The sequence below is a fragment of the Dermacentor albipictus genome, chromosome 10 (genome assembly GCF_038994185.2).
Source record: "Dermacentor albipictus isolate Rhodes 1998 colony chromosome 10, USDA_Dalb.pri_finalv2, whole genome shotgun sequence".
Taxonomy (NCBI): domain Eukaryota; kingdom Metazoa; phylum Arthropoda; class Arachnida; order Ixodida; family Ixodidae; genus Dermacentor; species Dermacentor albipictus.
The window spans coordinates 94,269,200-94,289,545 of record NC_091830.1 but is presented as its reverse complement, the minus strand read 5'-3'; the positions used below and the strand labels follow the sequence as shown (position 1 = coordinate 94,289,545).

The 20,346-nt window shown below is 42.3% G+C and overlaps 1 long non-coding RNA gene across 1 annotated transcript in view; it reads right to left on the bottom strand.

The window, feature by feature from the left end:
- The window catches only part of LOC139050449 (uncharacterized), a 50,266-nt gene extending 36,456 nt beyond the window's left edge, over nucleotides 1-13,810 (bottom strand). The window contains exons 1-2 of the long non-coding RNA XR_011508885.1: nucleotides 13,594-13,810; nucleotides 6,235-6,406 (exon numbers count right to left, since the gene is read on the bottom strand). This is a non-coding gene — a long non-coding RNA (uncharacterized lncRNA). The remainder of the gene's footprint in view (nucleotides 1-6,234; nucleotides 6,407-13,593) is intronic.
- Nucleotides 13,811-20,346: the final 6,536 nt, after the last annotated feature.

Below are 20,346 nucleotides of genomic sequence, written 5' to 3'. Positions count from 1 at the left end.
TGTAAATATTCATACCATGTTGGTAAATGTTCTGGGATTACTGGCTCTGCTTTTCGCAGTAAAGGCGATTCCTTGAAAAATTCTCGGAAGTGCGCAACATGTCAAACAAATGAAAAAAGGGGCGGTGCCTCATCCAATATGTCTGAAAGCCAAAGACTTGAATGTAAGCTGAACCAACTCAATGCAAATGTATTATCACTTCTTCCACTTGTGGCCAAAGTGGACGCCTTGTCCGAGGCTGTCAAAGGCATCAGTGGCATTGAGGCATCTATCCAAATGCTTTCTGACAAGTATGACGAAATACTTAAGAAGACTGACAGTCAGGGTACTGAAATTGCGGCCTTGAGTAAGCGTGTTGAACATTTGGAGACTCAAACTTCTCCAAATGCCCTCGAAGTGAAAGCTCAGTTAAATGAATTGGAGCAGTACAGTCGCCGACAAAACATCGAGATTCACGGTATGCAAAAAGAAGAGAATGAAAACCTTCTTGATAAGATGAACTGTCTGGCACGTACGCTCGAGCTTCCCGAGCTATCAGACTCTGACCTTGATTCCCTTCATCGGCTGCATCCACGTGCTGGTAAAAAACCTGTAGTGATAGCTCGCTTCCGATCTGTCATGTTGAAGGAACGGTGGATGCAAAGTCGCTCACGTCTTCGGGAGAAAGCACCAGACTTGCGAATTTTTGATAATCTAACTGCGATGAACAAAAGGCTTTTGTGGCTAGCGCAAACGAAGGGAAAAGAAATGAAGTACTGCTTCGTGTGGCAAAAGAATGGTCATGTTTTTGCACGAAAGAATAGCGGTGACAGTGTGATTCGAATTTGCCAAGAAAGTGACCTCGCGAACATGGTTTAATGTTAACGCTCCCGGCATTGTTTGATAAACTTTATTCTTTCCCATGGCGGTTTCATGTTCTAAGTCTTATCTCGATTTCGTTTCTTTTCGCGATTTTGCTTCTGAGGAGAGTAAGCATTCGAAGTTCTTTTCCTTTTATCATTTAAACGCGCAGAGTTTACGGAACAAAGAGGACCAATTAAACACATTCTTAATGTGCTTAGGCTTTGAGTTCGATATTTTGGCCTTTACGGAAACTTGGTACAATACCACTGAAGATGCAATCGAAATCAATGGTTACAAACCTGAATGCTTGAGCAGGTGTAGTAAAAAAGGGGGTGGGGTTGCTTTATACATAAAAAACGCTATTCATTATGAAGTAATGGCTGAACACTGTGCTATGTTGTCCAACTACGAACTTCTTTTTGTCAGGTGTAGAACTTTCATAATTGGGGTTGTTTATAGGCCTCCCGCTGGGTCTCTGGTTGAATTTTTCCGTCGGTTTGAAACATTGCTTGATTCTCTGTCGTCACTGAAAATGCCTGTTGTAATTTTGGGTGACTTTAACATTGATTTGTTGCAACCTGCTAACACATCAGTGAATGATTTTGTCGACCTGTTATCAATGTATGGCTTTTCAAACAATATTGCTCTGCCTACTCGCATCTCTGCATCCAGTGAAACCTTGATTCATTTGTGTCTGACTAATCATGATGAAAGTGACGTGAAAGCGGGAGTGCTTGTAAGTGCAATGAGTGATCATTTACCTTTGTTCTGCTTCATTCCTAAGCGCACCTTTCCACAGGTTGCCATAGAAAACTCGACAAAAACTACGCGGATGATAACCAATCGCGCGATTGATAACTTCCGTCAAAATATTGCATCTGTAAACTGGAATGAAATTTTAGATAAAAATAAATCTGATTCAAACCTTTTATACAACAGTTTTCTCGAGAAAATTATTGACATTTACGAACATTCTTTTCCTTTGGTAACTGTTCGAAAGTTTAAGAAAGCGAGGAAACCCTGGGTTACCTACGACTTAGTCAAGAGAATGAAAGCACGAGATAAGCTCTTCAGCAACTTCCTGAAATATAAGGACGCAGAAATTTTTAAGCAATATAAAAAGGTCAGGAACAGGCTAAATGCCGACATAAAAAAGTCACGTGTTGATTACTACGCTAACAAATTTACGGACATTCTTTATGATCCTAAGAAAACTTGGCGAACTCTAAAGAACCTATTACGGCACACAAAAAATAGCATTCCCCAGGAACTTACGTACGGCGATAGAGTGCTAAGTGGTAAATCCCTCGCAGAGGTATTCAATCAGCAGTTCTTGTGCTTTGGCTCCTTTGACTCAGAAGTTAGCAACAACTTTAAGGACTATATTAACACCAGTTTGCAAAATACTATGTATCTTCGTCCTGTTACACCTACAGAAATAGCACACATTATTAGCAATTTAAAGAACAGCTCTTCTTGTGGTTATGACGGTATTAAAATAGCACCAATTAAAGCAGTCGCGGATTTATTATGCAGTGTTCTTTGTGACATAACAAATATTGTGTTTTCTACAGGCACATTTCCGGATAACATGAAAATTGCTAGGATCGTCGTCTTGCATAAAGGTGGCGCAACTGATTGCATCACTAATTACCGGCCGATATCAATACTTCCAGTTTTTTCAAAAATTATTGAAAAAGCCTTAAATTCTAGAATAACTGGACACATGCAAAAGCATAACCTTATATCCCCGAATCAGTATGGCTTTCAAAGGGGTAAATCCACTGAATCTGCGTTACTTGAAATACGTGATAAAATTGTTACCAATATAGAAAACCAACAATACACAATAGGCTTATTTTTAGACTTCAATAAAGCATTTGATTCAATTAAACATGACATACTTTTTTCTAAATTACCCTTTTATGGAATTAGAGGCATTGCTTTAGACTTACTGCGTAGCTATCTATCACACCGCTCCCAATTTGTGGAAATCAACAACATAAAATCAGATTTAGCAGACATTAGGTACGGCGTCCCGCAGGGTTCTATTATAGGTCCTACGATTTTCCTTCTTTATATCAATGATATCGTGGCAATACCAGGAACACCCGACATTGTATTATATGCCGACGATACAAACGTTTTTTTCTCCTCTGATAACATCTCTACTCTAATTCCTCTTATTAACAACTGGTTAAATTCCCTTTCAGTGTGGCTATCGGCTAATCAGTTGAGCCTAAATGTTAAAAAAACAAAGTATATTGTTTTTACTCCTATTAACAAACCAGTTAAGTTCGCATCTTCTTTAATATTTCAATCGCAACCACTTGAAAGGGTTTCCCAGTACAAGTTCTTGGGTGTACTCTTCCATGAAAATCTACGGTGGACGCATCACGTAAGTTATATTAAACGTAGCATAGCACAATTAATTGGTATGCTCAATAAGCATCGCACGCTGTTACCTTTAAAACTTAAACGTCAGTTATACTTTTCTACTATCCATTCTAGACTCCACTATTGTCTACTTATCTGGGGCGTCACTTCTAAGGCTAACCTGGAAACTCTATTCCGAATGCAGAAGTGCGTTCGTATTATTAATAACCTATCGATGTACGAACATACCTCTGAGTACTTTCACCAGGGCAGTATTTTGAGTGTCGCTAGCCTATATAAACAAAAGTTATCCGAAAAAGCTTTTTTAGAATACATAAGTAATCGTGAGAACTTTTTTTCTATATATACTAATAACACAACTAACTACACCTTAAGAGCTAGGAACTTTATTAAAGTAAAAACTAGAACAAACTACGGCAATCAGCTTCTACAATGGCAGATTCCTAATTTACTTAATAATGAGCACGCTTTATTTGATATCATGCAAGATTCCTCAACCATTTCAATATTCAGAAAGAAATCAAAACTGTATTTTTCCAACAAATGACACCTGTTTTTTGTAATTTATTTCCTGTTTTTTTCGACTGATATGCAATTTCATGCGTTGCAAGACTTTTTTGTTCCCATGTGGCTTTTTGGCCTTCCTGTATCTTTCTGTACGCACTTTATTTCTTCATTTTCATTATTTATACTTATTGTGTTGCAATGATTTCTTGTATGTATAATTGTATCATTCGTATATATAAGTATGTATATGTGTGTATTATGTGTATATATGTATATATTTTTTTTGCACTGTTGTCTGCTGTGCTCGTGGCGCCAGGGGCCTAGTCAGGCGTGTATAGTCTCGCCTTTTGCTCCGGCGCCATGACAATCTTGTATTGTCAAAATTGTAATAAACTTCAAACTTCAAACTTCTTCCAGCCCGTGGGCGTCCCCTGTTGTTCTCGTCAAAAAGAAGGATAAACACAGCTGGCAATTCTGCGTTGACTGTAGTCATCTAAACACGATCACCAAGAAGGATGTATATCTACTTCCCCGCATTGACGATGCTCTGGACTGTCTCCACGGTGCCACTTATTTTTCATCTGTAGACCTTCGCTCTGGATATTGGCTAATTGCCGTGGATGAAATGGACCGTGAAAAGACCGCATTCGTCACGCCAGACGGCCTATATCAGTTCCGAGTAATGCCATTTGGCTTGTGCAATGCCCCGCGACCTTTGAACGGATGATGGACATGCTCTCGCGTGGTTTGAAATGGTCCATCTGTTTGTGCTATTGGATGACGTCATCGTATTCTCTTCAACGTTTGCGACTCATCTTGAAAGACTCATCTGTTCTTTCTGTTTTTCGCACCGCTGGCTTACAGCTCAACTCATCCAAGTGCCACTTCAGCCACCGCCAAATAACCATGCTCTGACACCTCGTCGATTCGTCAGGCATTCTCCCTGACCCCACTAAAGTTCATGCTGCGCAGAATTTCCCCATACCAACTTGTGCCAAAGATGTTCGCAGCTTTATGGGCCTTTGCTCTTACTTCCGCAGGTTTGTGGAAAATTTCGCCTATGTTGCCCGTCCCCTTACTGACCTACTGAAGAAAGATGTTCCTTCCTGTTGGGGCTCTGAACAAGCGTCTGCTTTCTCGCAGCCCATCACGCTGCTTACCACACCTCCTGTTCTCGCCCATTTTGACCCCTCCACTCTGACAGAAATTCGCACTGACACCAGTGGCTACGGCATCGGCGCAGTTTTAGCTCAACGCCAATGTGGGCACGACCGCGTTATCGCCTACGCCAGTCGCTTCCTCTCTCCCGCCGAGCGCAATTACTCGATTACTGAGCGCGAGTGCCTCGCCGTCATTTGGGCGGTGGGCAAGTTTCGACCCTACATATATGGTCGACCATATACAGTTACAACCGACCACCACGCCTTTTGTTGTCTTTCTTTCCTCTAGGATTTCACCTGACGCCTCGGTCACTGGGCCCTACGGCTGCAAGAATACACATACACTGTGGTCTACAAGTCGGGTCGTCTACATCAGCACGCCGACTGACGGTTTAGTGGATTTCACACCGATCTACATTCTTTCGCTCTCAGCCTTGCAAGGCATTGGCGCTGAACAACGACGCTATGAGTCGTTACGCCCCATTATCGAACACACCTAAGGCTTTCAGATTAAAAAAAACATCTGATATGACAGTGTCAGTGTGACATGGTGGCAGAGCAAATGTGGCATTCCACATTTGCTCTGCCACCATAACAGACAAAGTAATTCATGTGCAGCATCCCCTGCATGTAAGCAATGGAGTAGAATGTCGCAATGTCTTGCAACTATACAGAGGGGCTAAGTGTACGCTAGTGCTGAGCAAAAAGTCAGGGCTGCACTGAATTTATTTCCAGAACAGGGTTGTAGCGCCGAAAAAAACAACACATAGCAAGCGAGACATGACAGGCGCCTGTCCTGTCTCGCTTGCTGTGTCTTGTCTTTTTCGGCGCTACAATCCTCGTCTGGAAACATGCACCAACTAACCCCAAAAAAGTATTAATTTATGAATGGATCCCTGCATTATGGTGACTGAAAATAGAATTATTGTGCAGAAATTCTGACTTGTATAGCTGCAAAGAGCCTAATAACTTTGCGGCGAATCAACCTACACAAAATTTTGCAACTTGGACAGTTTAACCACTCATTTTTCATGACAGCTCACTAAGCAAAAAATCTAAAAATTCTGCAACTTTTACTGGTGCTGATAATTTCCTGCACTTTTCCAGGTCATTAGATAGCCTGTGTAATATTTCCTCTTACAAATCTTTCACCTTGCATAAGGAAATGTGTATGCATTAATATAAATCGGCACTGTACATGCCATCGTAGACTAAAGTAGCAATGCACAGGAACTAGAAAACCAATTTGAACGGCCACTAGTGTAAAATGTAATAATGCTGCGGCCATGATCATACAGATATTGTGCTGCAAGGCTACACTGCTCACCTTCTCTATGATGAAGACATGGCACTTGTGATGAGTTTGCACAATGGTAGAAGTGATGGCAAAGCATTTCTGTAGCAGACCAATTGAGTCTTCAGGATGTCAGAGATGAAGAGCACTCTCCACATTTGCTGTTATCTTGCTGCGATAACTGCATGCATGAGCCGCTAATAACCTGCATTACAAATTGCAACAGAATAAGATAAACAGCATGAATTCCCTCTCTACATGATGTGATCAAGGATTTTTCAAAATTTTTATTTTGAACACAGTGAGAAGGCACACCATGTTATATGAATTCTGGTAAGCATGGATTATGTAGAGCTTCAGCATGTTATTATTAAAGGGCCCTTAAACTACCAATGCAATTTCTATAACATTTGAAATAATCAGCAGTATCATATACAAAACAGCAAAATTGTTTTTTAGCAAACATGGCAGCACCATGTGCTGCACGGAAGCCACAAAATACAATCCTGTATTCTTATCTGGTCCCTTCATCACTAGGGCAGGAGCTCTCTACTAGCAGATGGAAATGCGCTGATGCCACCATGACAAAACGGGCTGCGTGTTCAGAGAAGGGAGCTGGAGCTTTCTCACTGATCCTATAAAGCTTTCATTCAATCAGAGTTGCATACAGAGTCATCAAAGAAGACTTTCAGATTCTTTGCCGCAACTTGTAGCTTTTGCTGCACTGCACAAAGTTAGTGAGCGAGGAGCAGAGGATTCCTGTGGGATGGGTAGTGAAGGCAAAAGAGAAAAAGCCATGGCTGTGCAGCCATCTGTCACACGAATGTACTTGCTATTCTAGAATCATTTCAAAAGGTGCTTGTGGACAACAGAAAGGCACATCTGACGCTGTGTGGTTGTCAAACATGCCTTTTTGTTGTCCCCACCGCTCAGCTTGTGCTACAAGGAAATAGATATCAGCTCAATTTCTAGAAATGAAAAAGCAAGTACCATCATCATCATGATTTATGTCCACTGCAGGATGAAGGCCTCTCCCTGCAATCTCCAATTACCCGTCCTGCGCCAACTGATTCCAACTAGCACCCCCGAATTTCCGAATTTCATCGCTCCACCTAGTCTTCTGTCGTCCTCGATTGCGTTTCCCTTCTCTTGGTACCCATTCTGTAACCCTAATGGTCCAACAATTATCTAACCAGCACGTTACATGACTTGCCCAGCTCCATTTTTTCTCTCTTGATGTCAATTAGAATATTGTCTATACCCGTTTCCTCTCCGATCCAAACTGCTCTCTTTCTGTCTCTTAACAATATGCCTAGCAATGTTCGTTCCATCGCTCTTTGCGCGGTCCTTAACTTGTCCTCAAGCTTCCTTGTCAGTCTCCAAGTCTCTGCCCCATATGTCAGCACAGGTAAAATGCACTGATTGTACACCTTCCTTTTCAATGATAATGGTAAGCTTCCAGTCAGGAGCTGGCAATGTTTGCTGCATGTGATCCTACCCATTTTTATTCTTCTGTGAACTTCAATTCTCATGATCAGGGTTCCCTGTGATTAATTGACCTAGGTAAATGTACTCCTTCACAGACTCTAGAAACCGGCTGGCGATCCTGAACTCTTGTTCCTTTGCCCGGCTATTCATTATTATCTTTGTATTCTGCATAATAATCTGCACTCTTACTTTCTCTCTCTATTAATGTTCTGAATCATTTGTTGCAACTTGTCTGCATTGTTGCTAAATAGAACAATGTCATTGGAAAACTGGCAGGTTGCCGAGATATTCGCCGTCGATCTTTACTCCATAAGCCTTCCCAGTTTAGTAGCTTGAAAACTTCCAAGCACGCAGCGAATAGCATTGGAGAGATCGTGTCTCCCTGTCTGACCCCTTTCTTATAGGTATCTTCCTGTTTTTCTTGTGTAGAATTAGGGTAGCTGTAGGACCTCTGCAGATATTTTCCAAGGTATTTACGTAAGCGTTCTGTACTCCTTCATTAAGTGATGCCGCCATGACTGTCTGTATCTCTACCGAATCAAATGCCTTTTCGTAATCTATGAAAGCCATATAGTAAAGAGGCTTATTATACTCAAATATTTGTTATTGGCAAATATTTTATATAATACTGGGAGTAAGCTAATGGGCCTGTAATTTTTCAATTTTTTGACATCTCCCTTTTTGTGGATTCTATAACATTTGCATTCTCCCAGTTTTCTGGGACCCTTGCAGTCGATAGACACTTCATACAAAGAACCGCCAGTTTTCCAAGCATTATGTCTTATCCATCTTTGATTAAATTGACTGTTATTCCATTTTCTTGCATGTCTCCATGTCTTGCAAGGCCCTTCTTACCACATCGCTAGTTATAGGAGGAGTTCCTGTATCCTGTTCATTACTGTTTCTAAGTGAGGTATCCTGAATCCTCTGGGTACTGTACAGGTCAGTACAGAATTCTGTCAGAAGTCTGCTACTTATAATTCCAGGCAGAATACTAATACAGTTAGCGTCCTAGCTGAGGCAACAAAATCTGCTCCAGCTGTCAAAACAAAGAGCAGTACAAGTGATTAACAGGCATGTACTTTAACCTGACAACATATGAAGTCTTAAAGCCGCCTTTCATTGAGTTTCTTGCTAACTTGTGCATTATCCTTACATGAAAAAGTATGAACAAGCAAGAAGCACATTTCTACCGATAAAATATGTGGAGTGTGCATATTTCTTTATTTGGCAATTAAAAAAAAAAGGTGGTTGATATTTCTGCTCCCCTTTCCACTGTAAATATTACAGGCACTGAGGACTATGATGGATGCTCCGACAGAAGAGATGTTCAAGGGCACCATGGAGGATTTTTCGGAGTTCTGCGACGACCATGGGAGAGACACCAACGGCCTCATCAAATTCAAAACGTATTTCATGCAAAATTATTTCCATCGTGCTGAGGTGTGGGCAGCATGTTACAGGAAAGAATAAAAATCAATACCAATATGCGATTAGAAGCCCTACACAGAGTAATCAAATATTGCTACCTTGGAGGCAAGAACAACAAGAGAATTGACAGACTAATCTCAATGCTTCTGAAATTGGTGCGAGACAAAGTCTTTGACAGACTCATAAAGCTATCAAGTAATGCAGCTACAACATTTCACCAGGACACGCAATCTCGACACAAAGCTGGCAAACAAATCAGTGATTCGGAAATTCAGGCAGCCGGCACTGGTCAGTGGTGCGTAAAGTCGCAATCGGCTGAACATTCATATGAGGTTACGTGCCTCGGGAATAAACTCTGCAATGACAGCTGCCAACAATCATGCAAAGACTGTAGAGTCTGCATACACAATGCAAGCTGCACATGCAAGGACAATGTCCTAACACGACAAATTTGCAAGCACATACATGCTGTTGCAACTTTCAAGCTGCAGGACAGTGCTCAAGCCAAGCCTTCAGCACAAGAACTTTGTGACCAGGTATGCTTACATCTTGTCATCAGTCTAATGAGCATTTGTGAGGAACCATTATTTGTGGGGAACATGAGAGCCTTTCAATGCACCAGCTCATGTAGATTTCTTTCAGAAATAGAAAGTAAGCTCTCTGGGTAAAACAATCATGCCTGAAGGGGGTCTGTACCAGTACTGACAGTTTAGGTTTAAAAAAACACTTCTCTTTCCTTCACATCACTGCCATTTTTCATGCTTACTCTTGCACATTATTACGCACGATGACCAATGGCTGGATTAGTTTGAATATCACAACTAAGTATCTTCAACAGAAACAAAGCAAGGAAATCTCGATTGAATGGGCACTGACACAACCTGGTGGTGAAAGATTCCAGTGTTACATAGAAACTACAGCCTCATACATAGGATGGTGGAACAGGATCATGCGACAAAACGTCAAGATTGTACCGATACAAAGGACTGACATGGTTACAGAGGGAGCATGGAAGGCATTAGACTCGGGCATGGCTGCAGTGTATTGGATGAGTCCATGGCAGGAGAAGAAATAAATTTGGTGTTAAATGTATTTATAGAAAGCCCATTCAAGGACTTTGCAGAAAGGATATTGCAGGAAGTATCCGAGGTGATGCCTTTCAGTACTAGTCACATTGGTTCCTCTTTATGATTGATGTTCCATTTATGCACTGCTGGTAACTTTTCTAGTCTACACTTAAAATTAAAAAAAAATAATAATTACATTTTTCGGTTTTTACGTGCCAAAGGCACTACCTCATTATGACTACGGATTAATGTGGACCACCTAAGGTTCTAACGTGCACCCAATGCAATGTACACAGCCGTTCTTGCATTTCACCCCTATCTAAATGCAGCTGCAGCAGCCAGAATTTGATCCCATGACCTCGTGCTTAGCAAAGTAACACTAAAGCCACTAAGCAACCGCAGCGGGTACAGAAATGCCAAAAATTGAGCATTTAAAATTCAGATGTGCCAAAAATTATTCATATATATGTACTTCAATAATACTTTCATAGATTGGCCATTAATTGAACGGCCAAATATCTCACTGTTTTATTAAGTACTGACACAAAGACATCTGTGTACTTCAAACACAAGCAAATGGTAAAAATGTTTAGTACCACTCTATGATGGCACACATACAAGTTAGCAATAGCAAACAAATGTGCAAGCCTGAAGTAAATGATCATTGAAACGTGATATTACAATTCAAGCAGTGAGCTTGAATTAAAAAAAAGAAGCCTTTATACTTTCCACAGAGATAATTGATCTTCACACCGACATTAATTTTCAAATAAAATTGGAATGTTCAGAAACTGCATAAATTTATTCACTTAGTCAGGTGAGATGACATGTATCTGTTCTGCAGCTCTAGAATTTTGCATTTATGAAAGGTGCAAGAATTATGTAGCTTTTCTCCTACTCAAGATAATTTCACGTGATTGGCTACTCCAAATTATGGCCGCTTGCTAAAAACCTCGCCAGACACCTCCACTTCAATGAGCAGATTTTGACCAAATTTTAGATCCAAGAACAATTTTCATTTGGCACCGCCAAACATAGATGCCCACCATCTATGCTTGTAATAAATAATTATTCTGTCAAATGTAAATAATATATTTTGACACAGAAATTGAAGCATTTGATATGGTTTTGTAAAATGTGTCAAAAATTCAAGAACGCATGAAAAGTTCAGACTGAAATGGAAGGATAGCACATAGCAAAAGGTTGAGAACATACTTGTTGCTTGACTGCTCCAGGACTGATATAACAGCGACACAATGCAGCACTTAACAGTGCCAATGTGTAGAGCCAGAGGAGAAATCTCCAACAAGATGGTAGCAGAACATTGGTGTTTGCACATTTAGCCGTATGTCTGGCATATTAGTTGATGCAGAAGTTTCAGAACTGCTTTTCCTTCTCCCCCCCTCCCCCCCTCTCAGGACTGCAATGACCAAGAAGGAGTGGAGAACAAGCTGATGAGTGCTGCGACATCTCTTCAAGCAGTCCGGGCAATGGATGATAAAACAGCATCGGCACGCTGCACGTTGCTACTCGATGCGATTCGAGGGCAGCTGCAAAAGCCCGCACTGCCGGAAACATTTTTAGCGTGGTTCGAGCCTCTGATGGAGGAGGCTCTTACAAGATTAAGTGCACCAACCAGCAGAGCCAACACAGAGCCAACATCGAACATGCCACAAAAAAGAAAAATTGAGCCACAGCGCCGTTTTTTCTCCAAAAAGCGCAAGTCTACTGCACAAGGAAAGCCAAAGATGGCGAAGCCTACGGCTGTAGAGCAAATGGCAATTCGAAGCATTCTAAAGGGTGATGAGGCTGTGCCAGACCAGAATGCCAAAGGCCTTTGCAGTGAATGCAACCACAATTACTGCAAACCACCATAAATTGGCCAGGAATGCAAAGAAACCTAGACGTTACTGCTGGAACTGCTTGTGTTTCTATGTGAAATTTGAAGTGAGAAGCCAGTGAAGATTTAAAGCTGAAGCACGGCAGCAAAGTTTGCACAAACAGAGAGGCTACAATAACGCTAACCTCAAAAAAACAACTGTAACCCTGGGACGTTTTAATAATTTACACCTTGACACAACTTTGCAGTTTTCTGAGAACACGACTTTATGGGAATTTCGATTTTTTTCTTTCTAACTATGGTGTTTATGATTAATAACTTTTGTGAACATGCCTCTTCGATTTTGGAACTATAACAAGTATCTGGAAGCTAAAGCTGATTTAATAAAAAAAAAACAGAATCAGCATACGATAGTGGAAGTTGCACTAGATAATAAAAACAATTCTTGCTTTCAATTGTTTAAGTACCTACACAGCTCTTAGTTCCATATGTGTGCCAAACTATTGTTCTTTCTGCAAAATTCGAACATAGGTCAACTTTTGTTCCCCGATAATGTTACCCAACATGGGCTATCTACATACATTCACAACCGAAGAATCTGGACCTATATTTGTGTAGAAATCTCGCCAATGTACCGACGTAAAAGAGTTCCTCGGCTGTCTCTGCCGTAAAGTTAGCATGTGGACTATGCAGAGACTATACCCTTCGCACTAAACAAAACCGAGCACGATATCGTTTGGGGCGTCAAGAACAGCTGCGAAGCATTTAACCTGAACAGCTTATTTACTTACAACGAGAATGAGGCTTGTGGCAACGCGCATACGGAAAATATTGGTGTGTTATGTTCAACATTTCACATTTTTCTAACAAAGTATCACCTCTACCCGAACTTCAATTCTTTTTAATTCGAGTTGCAATGCACAGTTCCGACAAGGGTCGACTATATTCCTGTTCAAGCTATTTCGAGTAAATGCGGCCTTTTTTTTTGCATATGTGAGCTTTAAAAATATATCATTTTTCCGAGTACTACTGATACCATAAAATTTAAAGGACACCTCCCTTAGTGACTACTATGATAGCAAGTTGTGCGTAATATGCTTCAGAGTCTCACGCCAACATAAAACGACTACAGTAGGGTTCGCAATTTAGCACGCACGAAAGTGTTCATTAATATTTTATAAATGCACGGTAAAAAAGTGGGAACGCGTTACCCGCGCAAGCCTAGGCAGATTGCTCGTTGGCGTAGCATTATGTTCCAGCTTAGGTGTCCCGGAGGCGCCGCCAACAATACAAAATAATGACCCGCCTAGAACTATTAAGGAAAAAATATTAATACATATGTTTCAAAAAATATATTCCAAGTTATGAGCGCGCCCGTGCGAGGAGATGATTATGCAACGCCAACGAGGAAGCCTTCACCTGGCCCCGAGAATTTCTGCCTGGTGGCTACTGCATGTCGCGGGACGAGCTCATCGGCAGCCTCCAAAGGAAAGCCGCACTGAAAAGTGTCCAGTATCGTTAAAAGGTGTATATCCAGAAGGCAGAGAAAAGAAAGGTGTGTCTCACCTGCACCAACGTAGCGCCGGTTGACGACGACTGTTTTGACTTCCACGCTGCTTTCACACGAGAGAAGAAACACGAACGAAAAGCAACTATCACTCGCCAATCATGCGCCTACACAAGTGTTGTCAATGCATACCACATCGACACAACTGCGTCAGATTCAGGCTCCTTAAACCGTAAGGGCCATTACGACCTTCGTAAATATAAAAAATATATATATATAATATGGCGACCACGCTTGAGACACCGTAACGCCCAAGCGTCTGACTGAGTTCGAGAGTATGCTTCTCAAAAAAGTAAAAAAACAAGCATCTGGACACGTCACATCCGGTGCAAACGTATTCACCTCCTTTCTCACCTCCTTTCACCTTGCGCATGCGCAGCGACATCGGAGCACTCGGGGGCGATGTTCAGGTCTAAACAGGAACACCTGGCAACACACTATTGCTCGACCTACAGTTTGGTATCTGCCAGACTAGGTGGAACTCGGGTTTTCCGGCTGAAAATGTTTTGAAAGGTGTCAAAAAATTTCCCGACCAAATTAATGTTGCCACACGGCGGTAAATAGGCCGCTAAAGCTGGCGGAACATTACTTTAGGCAGAAAAACGGAAGTTTTGCCCGAAATACAGCCAGAAAGAAATAGGACAAAATCACAACTCACCAGACAAGGGTGCGACTACGAGGACAGCGGAAGAAACTGAAAAGCAGCAAGAATGAACAGAATAGAAGAATGAAACTGGCCTCTACAAGGGGGATGAACAAAGAGCAGGCTATCTGGTTAGGATGACAGTGGTCAGACCCTTGCCAAAGAGTCAACAATATCCGGCATTGAGCGGTAACACTCAAATGCAGAAAAGCCAGAATAAACCTTCAAAGAAAACCAAGGTGAACAAAAAGGAAAAGGAGCCATCAAGAGAAGAGACGGAACTAAAATCAACAAGGCAAGAAGAATCAAACCAAACCGCCATGGGATCAACGTCCACAGTTCTTGAAGGAGACCAAGAAACGAAACTGGAAAGAGTGAAGCAATTGAGAAGAAGGAGGGGACAAAACCAGAAGCGTCAACAGAGAAGAATTTTCTGATAGTGAGGAATTCCAAAGACCGCCACAATGGAAAAGGGGTGGTACACAAGAAGGTAAAGTGCAATAGACAGAAGAAGAGGTAGTTTCGATCACCTCGCGAACTATCAACAAGCAAGAAAAAGAAAAGACCTCAGTCCTTGCAAGGCTAACGAAAGCCGATAAGGCTACCATAAAGGCCTTGATTAACATCTCCAACCTTACACGTGGAGATGAGAGGTGGCGCACCAAATCGAGGCTATCTTGACCGAGCAGGCAAGATTGAAAAACCTCATCATATAAGCGCAAGAACTGGCATTCCAAAAAGGAAGAATAGAAGAACTCCAGAAGAGGAAAGTTGAACAAAGTACAACCGGAATAGAAGTCTCCACAAGGCATGGTCAGAGAGAAGCAACGTCGATCAAAGGAAATCCGAAGCTAACACACGCAGTTACAGTTAGCTCGAACTCTTTACAGCTGAAAGAAGTGGCGGAGCTAATCAAGAAAAAAGTTTACCCCTTTCAGACAGGAACGGAAGATGCCACAATGCGACCAGGAAGGGAAAGAATAATCATGACCAGGTCATCCAAAGAAGCATCACACAAATTGATGCGAATCTTTTGAAAAAGACAAGGATTTGAGACCACTAACACTGAAGCAGCCAAAAGAAAACACGCTACAAGTCAAGGTGGCTGGAGTTGAGGGGGAAATTGACACAGAAACCCTCCCTGAGCGGATCATTGCTCAGAACCACCCGAATTGCTCTACAGAGGACATGATTGTAAAGAAAACATGGAAAGGAAAGAATGGCAAGACAGTCATTCTTGGTCTAAACCTTAAAGGAGTAGAGGGAATTGGCCCAAGGAAAGTCTTGAACGTGGGGGGTGGACAAGATGCGCGGTGTTTAACCACATCTTTCTTCCACGAGGTACTAAATGCGCCGCATATGGACACAGCATTTGACTGCGATGGGCCACTGCGCTGTGGAAATTGCGGAAAAAACAGTCATCGTCAAGAAGACTGCGAAGCAGAATCGCACTATAGAATATGACCACTAGAAGGCTTGGATGACAAAGAACATTCCATGAATGCGTGGGAGTGTCTCACGTATGTACACAAGCTAGAAATTGAAAAAAAAGCAGAATTCTGTTGCACTTGTGCTAAAGCGCGGGTGACGTAACCATAGCTGAGAACAGGCTAAACAGTTCAACACAAAAAATGCAGAAACACCGAACAATTGAAGTCATACAAATTAATCTTGCACGAGCATACACAGCCACCGAATCTTTAAAGCACTACCAGGACGAAACTAAACAGCATATTTCGGTCATTCAAGAACCTTATACGGTGAAACAAAATCATTCTTTTCCCAATCAAACACCGGGTCATTGCATATGCAAATAATCCTAAAGTTGGAACCATTATCCACAATGAGAAAATCTCAAGCTTCCCAATAATAGTAGAGCATATTATACCAGTGATAAGAATGCAGATATATACGGAAGAATCTGTACTGAATAATTATTGGCCACCACAGGTCAGTACTGTTAGACATTTAAAAGGCTATAGAACATACTTCAAACGGTTAAGTTCAAGAAAATAAGTATATCAGGGGACTTTAATGCCAAAATTAAAATTTCGGGAAGCAAAACAAACGACGAAAGAGCAGGAAATATTCTAGATTTACTCATAAGACATAACATAGCTATACTAAACGAAAAAAATTCGCCCCTACATTTAAAGCTTGTAGAGCGCAAGGCTGTATAGATTTACCCATGAGCAACTCACCATTTCTGACAGAAACAACATAGCAAGTGCTGAAGGACATTATTTTTACGTACCTATGCAAATATAAAACAGCCGGATAAATATGGCACAACCCTTAAAGCTAGCAGAAAGATTTACGAAACAATGCTGGAAGATTCGTGGTTTGCAGAAACTGGCGACCCGGGGGGCTATTCTGCAAGAGTCCACCTAGTGGACTGTCCACTTCGGCCTGACGTCATCAGATGCGCGTTCTGTTGTTCTGAACTTCGGCGAGTGCTGACGTCATCAAAAGGGAATCCGAACTTGCACTAAATTGCAGTGGAAGACCGCGTACCCGAAGAGCGTAGTGCCCGGGGCGCCCTGGAACTCACCCGTGACAACGTAAATCGAATGAAATGCCGTTTAGCCGTTTGCTCTTAGTTTCGGTTGTGGTTTGCGAGTGAAGACACGAGACGAGCTTGGCCGCGTGACTGGTAACAACATAATGTGTCTTAAAATTTTATTTTCATCATCTTTTTGTACGGTATAGCGGCGTTTCACTTTTTTCTGGCATTGTAAACTGCAATTGCTAGTTTGCCACCAGAGGGCCACGTATCAACCCGAAACTCAAGATGGCAGCTGTTTGAAATGAATGAAACAGCTGAACACAAACCGTCGCTTACCGAGCATCCCCGTAAACTGACGGCAGCACAGTATGCCTTGTTGGTAGTTGCTGTCTTGGTGCATTCGCTGACACTAGTGTTGGAACTGAAGCGCAAAATGACAGCGTCTACGCTTGCAGTGAATAGTTGACGCACGATCGTCGGCCACTGAGCGTGGGTAATCCCTGTAAAGTAGCGGTGGCAGTATGTCGTGTTGATGGTTGCTGTCTCGGAGAACTCTCCCATGGTACTGCTGAAATCATTGTCAATGGGCGCGCACCAGACAGTGTATGCCTGGTCGTCACGACTGCGATGCTTCGAGAGAACTTGCAACTCGAATCGCCTCTAGTACCACACCGACAACTGTATCGTCTGCTGCGTCGACGAAATATGACGTTCAACGGTAAGTCGCGGCATTGAACAGACGGCAGTGATGTTGACTGCGCATAATAATCTTTATGCAGGCCCACAAGTTCAAGACGAGTGTACTGCAAAGCGTTTATTCACGATGCTGAATAAAAGAGTCCAGTGGCGGTCTGTACGTTTTCCTGAATATTTTCTACCCCTCTCCAGTCAAGCTTCCAGACGACAGTGTTTGTCCATCACAGCGCCATGGCACCACGGGACATTGGCCCTCACATAAACCATCGGCAACAGGAAATTATAATCAACTTTATGGAGCGAAATCCCCGTTTAGTGAAATCAGGAGACCTGGACCCAAAATTCACAGCTCAAAGAAAAAAGAAAATGTGGGAGGAGCTCGCGGAATTGCTAAACGATGCCGGCCCTCCCACAAAGCCCGTGGTGCAGTGGCGTTGCTGGTGGAACAGATTTGTGAGTCGGGCCAGGGCGGACGCAGGAAACCTATCCGCCGAGATGAAGTGAACCAGGCGTGTATGCTTTAGGGTAACGTCTGTTTCGAGTGTTTACGCAAACCACATTGCAGGTCTACCGGCGGTGGACTCCTTGGGGGCGCGAAGGGCCGAGTGCTCGCCTTACTCGGGCCTGCGAGTACAGTACCGGTGCGGCCTGCGCCTTTCTTGAGCAGCCAATGCGGAGTGAGAATCTCCCTTTATATTTGTATTCCTTTAGAAAAGCCAGGATTGGCAGTTAGAAACCTTCACCTATCCTGTTGCCTTGTTTAACTAAGCAGCAAGGAAGGGCATAATGAGATTTTGTAAATAAAATTAGTAGGCAATAAACAATGCTGGAGCACAAGTTTCCATTACAAATGAAGGCCTTGGAGGCAAGCTGTACCTAAATAGAGCAAAGCCTACTGGATTGCACAATATGCTTCACCTTTTGTAACTATTGTGACCAGTGTCTGCATCTCTTAAGCTTAACAATTAGTTTTTCTTCAATGCAGAGCGACTCCCAGCAACCAAACACCTCAGCTGTGACTGAGGTGTCACAGCCAGGCGACACCTCAGCACCTCGGCAGCAACCACCATCTGCAAGCACCGGCGTCACGGGCAGAAGGTGTACTGCCAGCCGTAAGTGTGTGGTGTATGAACGTGTATGAAAGTGTGTGGTGTGTGAACGTAATTGCGACCTCGCGCCAAAAATGTGTGCATTTAATGTCAACATAGCTGTAATAGTGATATAGAAGTTCCTTGTACTGGTCACTGAAGATGAAAGGCACCTTGCAGTACTTTATGCATGAGAGAAACATGTCAAGTGAAGAAAGGAAACCACACAGAGAAGGTATACTCACGAGAGGTACTACAACCAATTATTTTATTGCTGCTTGGTCAGTACCAGTGTACACACAGAGGCACAGCAAGGCAAAAAAGAAAGTAAGCACAAAAACCCTGAGCATGTGTTGGTGGGCTAATTCGTTAAGCATGATTACAAAGACGGCGCCGAATAAAACAACACACGAAGAAGGGGGACGTGCTGTCTCGTGTCCCCCCTCTTCGTGTGTTGTTTTATTCGGCGCCGTCTTTGTAAACGAAAACCCTGTAGATCACCAAATAAGTTAACGTGGCGTTTGCTTGTTGCGTGCACATGTTGACATTTATTTTTCTAGCGAGGAACCTATACCTCATGACAAAATTAAATTACGCAAAGGTTCTATGTGTACTGTGTGTGCGCAGTATATGTGTACTGGTTAGTGGTATGTCGAAAAATTGCAGTAACCTTCATAGCGGTGTTTTGATGAAGAGACTACGCAAAACCTATTGTTTTTTTTTAATTCGGGACACGATAGATTGAATGTAATGCCCTGAAATAAAAGATGCAATCGTTACAAACATGAGAAAGGAAGACACACTTTTCACATGTGTATAATGTTGCTTGTCCCCGTCTGCCACGGTGTTGTCATACATTACTTACCGATATGGCCAATTATACACGCTTCATAGCAAGTGTTTAAAAGTGAAAGGCACGTAAAGCTTATTTGTCCTCGTGGCGTATTGGTTAATAGGAAAACTGAAGGCATACAAGGAGCACTTGTTCGGACAGCACTGTAACCTAGTGGAACTGCTCATGAACGCTATACACACAGACACCGAAACAGCACTGAGGAAAAGGTGTGTCAGCAAGGCATGCCATACATTATTTGCACGTATATTTGCTATTGCTATCCTGAAGCAGTAAGATGTGCACCTACTTGTAACTATGCATATGTGGTACGTCGTTATGCTGCAATCTCAGAATCATACAGCATGGCAGTGATTTGATGACCTATCGTTTTTTGCGTTTTGGGGGATCAACTTTATGGAACAGGACATGTAGTAACGCACCACTGTAAACTCGTTGACCACTAGATGCTTGGTAAAGGTCCAAGCATTCGCATTGACAAGGCAGTTATGTGTGGAAATGTCACCTGGAGCCACACGTGCTTTTTTCATTTCATGTAATTTCCTTACAGACCGCAGAGTAGGAATATTACATAAAGGGCAATAACATTCGAACAAAACAAGCCTGCTCATATGTGAATATGCGGTGCGAGGAGTCCAAGTGGATGTAAAATGCAATTAGGTGAAGCGTCTGAGTAATGCGTGTAAGAGTCTTGGTCATTAGTGGGTATGAAAGATGCTATGCGTGTGCTTGAGGCAACTTCATGTTTCACCTACTCTCAGCTGTGCAGCAGATTGTTTAGCGTTCAGCTTTAATTGGAGTGGTGAAGAGTCGAACAAACTGAACGCATACTTCATGGATACTCTGTTATTGAATGTTAACGCTACGTATGTTGTACATAATAAGTGCAAATGGATGTTGTATGGTTCAGGTAGTTTGGATATTTAGTAATGAGGCAATGCATGAATAAAGAATTTGTCCAGAAAG